At 41.8% G+C, this 7,500-nt stretch overlaps 1 pseudogene; it reads right to left on the bottom strand.

Annotated features, from left to right (window-relative positions):
- Positions 1-7,500, bottom strand: part of LOC138030964 (uncharacterized) — a 34,705-nt pseudogene that overhangs the window by 17,825 nt on the left and 9,380 nt on the right.

Here is a 7,500-nt window from a genome sequence, read left to right as displayed (position 1 = left end):
GGTAATGGAAAAAAATATTTCAATTCAGATGGAGCGAATAATCGAACAGCATATTTTTGCTTTGGAGATGGACGCATTAACAAACCGTTTGCAACGACTACAATTGCGCAACAAAATGGTAACCTTACTTCATGAACTTTGGGATAAGATGAATAAAGGAGGCTGTCGCAAAGTTGAAATAACAAGTGATGATGATGGAATGGAAGTCATAATTGGGGAGCCAATGGTTGTTTGAAGACGTTCTAGTACAGAATAGAGTTTGAGCCTTGCATGTGCGGTAGTGAAAGCTGCGATGACAATATTCGCCTTGTCTGATCCTGATACGAATCCTATCGTTGACAAACTGAATGTTTTTAACCTGCGTTGACTGATAGGGGAGGAGTCGAAAGGAGCGTTCTGGATCCTTGACTGGCTCCACTTGAGGCATGTTATCACGCTGTCCAAATTTTCCCCCTTTGAAAGAAGAAACCAAGAACAGTCATGTTTAAACTGAAGGAAATGATACTTTCAAAAGGAATTCAACATCAGCTTGGCCAGTGAGCGTAATCCGTGGTTCTTCTTAATCTCTCCATACTCCAACTTGGTCCCTTCTTTCTGTTCATACTCTGTGATGTACTGCTGTTTTTGAGCTTCTGTCTCAAACCAGGAGGGCCAACCACTCGCCTCTTGTTTGATTTTAAGGAAGGTAACGATGTACCCGGTGAAACGTTCAGACGATTTCTGAGGAAAATGCCATACCTCTATCATTCGAACCATACGATATCCCAACTCCAATGCTTTAGCAATCTCCATTCCAGAAAGCATGCGTTCTTCTTCGTTATGTTCACGGAGAATTGTTGGAGGGTCTCGGCACACGTTCTACAAAGAGGAAACATCAGTTTTCCATTGGCACGGTTGGGTAACATAGGATGGAACAGAAAGGGCGGTGGAAGGATGTCACAACTAATCAGCCCAAATAACTCATTGGGTGAACAATTGATTAAGGCTTCACTTGTTAAAAATTTCAGGATTCATTCGTTTTGTGTCATGCATAATGAGAGGCGGGCGGGCTTTCTGTTGCTCTGCGTTGTTGGTTATTTTCATCGCATTAAAAGGCCCACATGGAAATATATTTCATCTCAACAAAGGTCTAAATGCACATACTACAGTGTGGAGTGCTTTTTCTGGTCGAAGCTCTTCTACTTCGCAAGAAAATCATGTTCAAGATGCTCGGCCGGTGTGGTCTTTGAGTCATGGACTTACCGTCGCTTTTCTGAATATCAATGGAGTGCATTCCATCTATTATTTTCGGCGTCCAGCACTGGTATGCACAGTATTCTTACATGGTAAGATCAAGAGAACTAAATGCCCATGTGCTTATTATTCCAACTCCAGCGCCACATTCCATTGCACGCTTGAAGGTGATCTAGTGTTTAAACTAAATCCCGGGCCTGTGAACAATGGTCATTGTACCCAAAGGCGACACGCTTCTATAGACAGGCGGGTACTGCAATCAAGACGTAATCCATCTAACTTGATCGACGTAAACAATCTGTCTCGCGGGATCCCTGTGATTTCGTATCGCATCAACGACTTGCCGATACGTTCTCCACGCTCTCGGAATATCAACAACCTCAGACCTGTAAATCGACAACCATTTGAAGATAGAAATACCAAACAATCAAACAATCTGTCTCGCGGGATCCCTGTGATTTCGTATCGCATCAACGACTTGCCGATACGTTCTCCGCGCTGTCGGAATATCAACAACCTCAGACCTGTAAATCGACAACCATTTAAAGATAGAAATACCCTGCGTTTCTGTACAATAAACGCACGATCGTTCAATAACAAGGCTGGCGATTTCATTGATTTTATCTGTGATTATAAACCAGATATCGCATCAATAACAGAAACGTGGTTCCACGAAAACGAATCTGCTGCTAGAGTTCTGTGCACCCCTGCAGGATACAATCTTCTTGATTACTCAAGAACAGGACGACTGGGTGGTGGCACTGGGATAATGTTCAGGGAGGATATTAGCGTTTCACAAAACGCAGCTGGGGAATTCCAATCATTTGAATACTCTGAGTGGAACATAACATCAAGAAGCCACCGTTTTCGTTTGATTATCATCTACAGACCACCATACTCTGATGCCCATCCAATCACTACAGGTGTGTTCCTGACTGAATTCTCGGATTATCTAGAGCATGCTGTACTCTGCAACTCCTGATTTGTGGTGATTTTAACATCCATGTTGATGTGTCTGACGACCTTGACGCATGTCGGTTTCTTGAACTCTTGGACAGTGTTGGGTTAGACCAGCATGTTTCGGTTCCCACACATATAAGTGGTCACACCTTAGATCTCATTATAACAAGAAACTCTGACCAGTTGCTTGTTTCTTCTCCGTGGACTGATTACTTATTCTCTGACCATCTACCCGTCCACTGTAATATCCAAGTTGAAAAGCCTTTGCTGAAGTCGAAGCGGATATCCTTCAGGAAACTGAAGTCGATTGATATCAGTTCTCTGCGAGATGACCTGTCAAAGTCAGACTTATGCAGCAACGCCATCGACTCTCTTGAGCTAAATGATCTTGTCACCCACTATGACGAGGCTCTGTCATCATCTCTGGAGCGGCATGCACCTCTCATTAATAAGACTGTGACAAAAAGACCGATCGTCCCCTGGTTTAATAATGAGATCAAGACAGCTAAAAGGATGCGCCGCCGAGCTGAACGGAAATGGAGCTTTGTCTGGACTTCCTCGACTACAAAGCAAAAAAAAATCGTGCAACCTTTGAGATGAAGAAAGCCAGACAAGAGTTCTATACCGACTTTATAGCGGAGAATAGCCATGATACACGCAAGCTATTTCGTTCTGCAAAAACACTCTTCAATCATGAAAGTGAGTTACATTTTCAAGGCTACTCAGATAGTAATGCGACGCTTGCTAACGATATTGGTAACTTCTTTATCAAAAAAGTCGATGTAATACGAACTGGACTAGATACCGCAGCCGGTAACATCCATTCAGCGGACGAGATGTTTCCCCGAAACCCTGAGATCCACAGCCTCTTCCAGGACTTTAGAACTCTCACTGATAAAGAAGTCAGTAGTCTTATAACAAAAGCAACCAAGAAGACCTGTTCACTGGATCCTATGCCAGCCACCCTTGTTGTTGAGTGTCTTGATGTTTTGCTTCCTGTACTTACTAAGATGATAAACCTGTCACTTCAATCTGGGTGTTTTGCAGATAGATGGAAACACGCTGATGTCCACCCAAAGCTGAAGAAACCAAAAGCTGAAGTCATCTTTCCTAATCTTCGTCCCATAAGTAATCTCACATTTGTCTCGAAACTGACTGAGTGTGCTGTATTTAGTCAAACTCACAATCATTTGACCATTCATGACCTCTACCCGAAAGCCCAGTCATCGTATCGTGAGTGCCATAGTACCGAGACTGCACTTCTCCGCATCAAGAACGACATTCTTATGAATATGAATAGGCAGCACCTAACCCTTCTAGTTTTACTAGATTTAAGTGCTGCCTTTGGCACTGTAGACCATGCGATATTGTTAAACCGTCTTAAGTCAGATTTTGGTATCTCTGGTAACGTGCTCTGGTGGTTCAAGTCGTATTTATACCAGCGCTCCCAGTCAGTGTCGATCAATGGTCGTACATCTAAAAAGTTCGAAGTGAAATGTGGTGTCCCTCAAGGTTCCTGCCTAGGTCCTCTTCTCTTTGTTCTTTACGCCAGCAAGCTCTTTACCATCATTGAGCGACACCTCCCCCAAGTCCATGCGTACGCCGATGATACTCAGCTCTATGTTGCGTTTAAACCCGATCCCGAACATGCCGCCAACGCAGTGGTAGCCATGGAAGCGTGTATCAACGACATAAGGAAGTGGATGCTGGCTGATCGTTTGAAGATAAATGATGACAAAACGGAATTTTTGGTTATTGGGACTAGGCAGCAACTGGCGAAAGTCAACATTGATTCGATCAATGTGGGAACGGTGGAAGTCTCCTCGTCTTCTGAAGTCAAGAACCTCGGATGCTGGCTCGATAATCAGCTCAAACTAAACAGCCACATCAATCGCCTATGCAAATCTGCCTTCTTTCACTTGTATAACATAAGAAAAATTAGGAAATTCCTCAGTCGTGAAACCACGCAGATCCTGGTCAATGCCCTTGTCATGCGTCGCTTGGACTATTGTAACAGTATACTATACGGTCTACCAGCCACCGAACTTTACAAACTCCAACGGGTACAAAATTCAGCAGCAAGACTTATTTGTAACGTAGGGCGTTTCGATCACATTTCCCCCTCCCTTAAAATGTTACATTGGTTACCCATTAAATTTCGCATTCAGTTTAAGATACTGCTCATTACTTTTAAGGCAATCCATGGTCTTGCACCAGCGTATTTAATTGAATTGATCACCCTTAGGACTCAGTGTACATATAATCTTAGATCTACTAATGAGCTTCTTCTTCAGCCTCCTCGAGTAAAAACTCTAAAGACATTAGGTGATCGTAGCTTTGTAGCGGCTGCACCAGCTTTATGGAACAAATTACCACGTGCAGTCCGCCATTCTCAAAACGTACAAACATTCAAGAAAGCCCTTAAGACTCATTTATTTCGGAAAGCTTATAATTTACAGAATATCTGATCAAGTATGAATTTATAGTTGATATTATGCAATTTTATAGTTGGAATATTAATTAGCTTTAGATTTTTCCATTTTTCATGTAACTGATTTGATTGTAAATAGTAGAATTCTAGTTTTTGTCATTGTAAAGCGCACGAGAGCATCTTCTCATGTATCATGCGCTATAGAAGCAATAAAATTATTATTATTATTATTGATGCTGGGATGGAATTTTGCAATATTTGTTTGTCCATTGGTATAATGATGTAAAGTCGACGTAATGGATCTTCTCGTTCTCGTTCACGCGCTTGTAAAGACAGACCGCATTGGTACGTCCTCTAAAGAACGCCTGTCGAGGCTCTAAGGAGGTGCCAAACTTGAGGCTTTCAATAAAGGACTTCATCTCTAGGTTCGTGGTCACTCCTTGTTTAAATTCGCATTCCCATTTCACTTCTACCTGAAATCCAAGCTTCTTGAAACGTTCAATTTTGCGAATGGTACCCTCAAGAAGGTCCTCCATACACGTGTCGTTCACTGGATTCACCGTGTCGGGTAGATAACAAATGAAGACCGAGGCTACTGTGAAACCTACTGTGACGACAACCGTCACACCAGCTCCAACTAAAGTAAGTCCTATCAACCCTCCTACGACACCTTTAGAAAAGCCTAAAAAGGTACTGTCGAGAGATCTTCCCGCTACACTAAAATCTACAGAAGCAACTGGATTGAGCAAATCTAATTCCCCATCCCGTTGTCAGATCTGCGTCATGGGGAAAAAGAACGCCTCCCTCGGAAACAATACCTGTTCCAGAAACACTACAATCAACACTTGCTAGTCAATCTAAACTTCCTGCTGCAAAAGTCGATGAGCCGGTCTTACCCGCGGTGCCAGCATTTTTTTTGGAAACTCCTTTGTCTACGCCGACTCGTAAAAGGAGAATAACAAGGAAACCAAGAACACTTATGGTAGCAAGACTGAGAAGAAATAGACAATGGGAACCATACTGAACCGGAAAAAAAAAAAAGAAAAAAAACCTGTTCACCTACAGAAAGACAATATATAACAGAAGGATATCGGTTGCTGTCTTGTTTGCTTTGAGTGAGGATCATGGCATCCAATATAAACAAAAATAAGAGCAGCTCGTGTTGTGAAGAGCTTGAAGAAGAAAGAGTAAAGGAAGCCTACTGGATCACTTTTGCCTTCTTGGTGTATAAGGATATTTATAAGCAGGAACCACTATTAGTCCATGATAATCAAAAAGCGATGTCATGTTTAAATAGAACAGATTTGGATAAATATCGCGAGAATGTCTATTGGCTATGGCATAATTTATTGGACGTGTTGGATGCAATGGTGCCGTACGAACAAGATTGGGTCGCTAACACGCCACCACATGAGCAACAAAAACACATTGAGAAACTTCTTCTGCAGCTTGACCAGTTTTTCAAAACCTGTTGGTATTGGCTAGACTTGATTACTAATTAATGGGGTTAACGAGTTTGACCGGTGATAAGCTGGTTTTCAAAACCCTTATAAAGACACTGTGACCGTGTTCATCACACATCACTTTCAAGATGAGTTACTCAAAATGTGGACTCTGTCTTCAAGACCTTGAAGTCATCAAGCCCGCCTCTGGTATACCTTACATTCGCTGATTATATTGGAAAGAATGTCCCTTCTTCTGCCCTGAAGAGAGTATCCATGGTTATCAACAATGTGTGTGTGACCTTGTGATCCATGAGTACCAAGTATTTGAGGGTGGTAAGCGGCTACTGTGCAAGCATATGGAGACGCCTACATGAAGGGTGTTACGATCAGTAAAGAATCCATTCAGACCCTACTTTACATGAAGAAGGAATTGAAGGACGCGTGTAGATACTTTTAATGGGCTGACGAGATGCCTGTGGATACATATTCTGCAAGGGGGCCTCCAGTTTACGAACGAAGAGAAAATGCAAAGAAGGATATGAGGCGAAGACCCAAGCTCATGAGACAATTTTCAAGAATAGATAAAGTGACTGATTCTGTGTAACATTCAGGACCATCATTTGCTTTGAAACTTGATTGTAATAATTTCGCCATCGTTTGCTTTGAACTTGATTGTAATCATTTCTCCATCGATTGCTTTGGAACTTGATTGTGGTAATTTCTTATGTTTATTCAATAAAATAAATTGTGTTGATATGAAATATTGCCTCGTGTTCATTTTTTTCTATTTTTGTGTGTGTCCATTTCTGGGTGTGCCATAAAGATGAAAAGCAAACCGGTTTGACGGGTTTTTTTCTAGTTTACATTATTAAGGAGACCCTTTTGAATAGTGATCATCTTCAAAACTGGTTTTTCTAACCAACCCTTAAGCTTGCTTCAACTCGTTTGACTGTGACGTCAATGCCTTCTCATTGGTTCTTAGCTACTCCATTGTTCTTTCCCTATATAAGCGGCAGCTGAAAATTGAAAAACAAATTCTTTCGTATACTGAACAGTAACTACTTGATGATGATGAAACATGAAAGTTCGTAATTGCCCAACACCGAAAGATCACAAACTGCACTGAATATTGCCAGTGTTGTGACTGCTTGAGTTTGAACCCAGTGCTACCCTACAATCTTAACGATGATGGCCAATTGGTTATTTAGGCGATGGTAGCTAAAGTACTAGCTGTTTTGAGAAGATAGTTGTATCTTGGGTTTTCTTTGTGGTTGATAATTGTCTTTGGGGCCTCACTGCACCATTCACCCGCTATTTACTGGTGTAGTTTAGACATTTTCGTTTTGTTGGGTTCGTATGGCCTGCCCCTGTCACTTGATTTAGTTCCTTACAGTGGACGTTGCTTTTTGCTTACTTATCAACTTATCTTTC

This window comes from Montipora capricornis, chromosome 13, assembly GCF_036669925.1.
Source record: "Montipora capricornis isolate CH-2021 chromosome 13, ASM3666992v2, whole genome shotgun sequence".
Lineage (NCBI taxonomy): Eukaryota > Metazoa > Cnidaria > Anthozoa > Scleractinia > Acroporidae > Montipora > Montipora capricornis.
The sequence above is the reverse complement of the archived record's forward strand: the minus strand, read 5'-3'. Positions and strand labels throughout refer to the sequence as shown.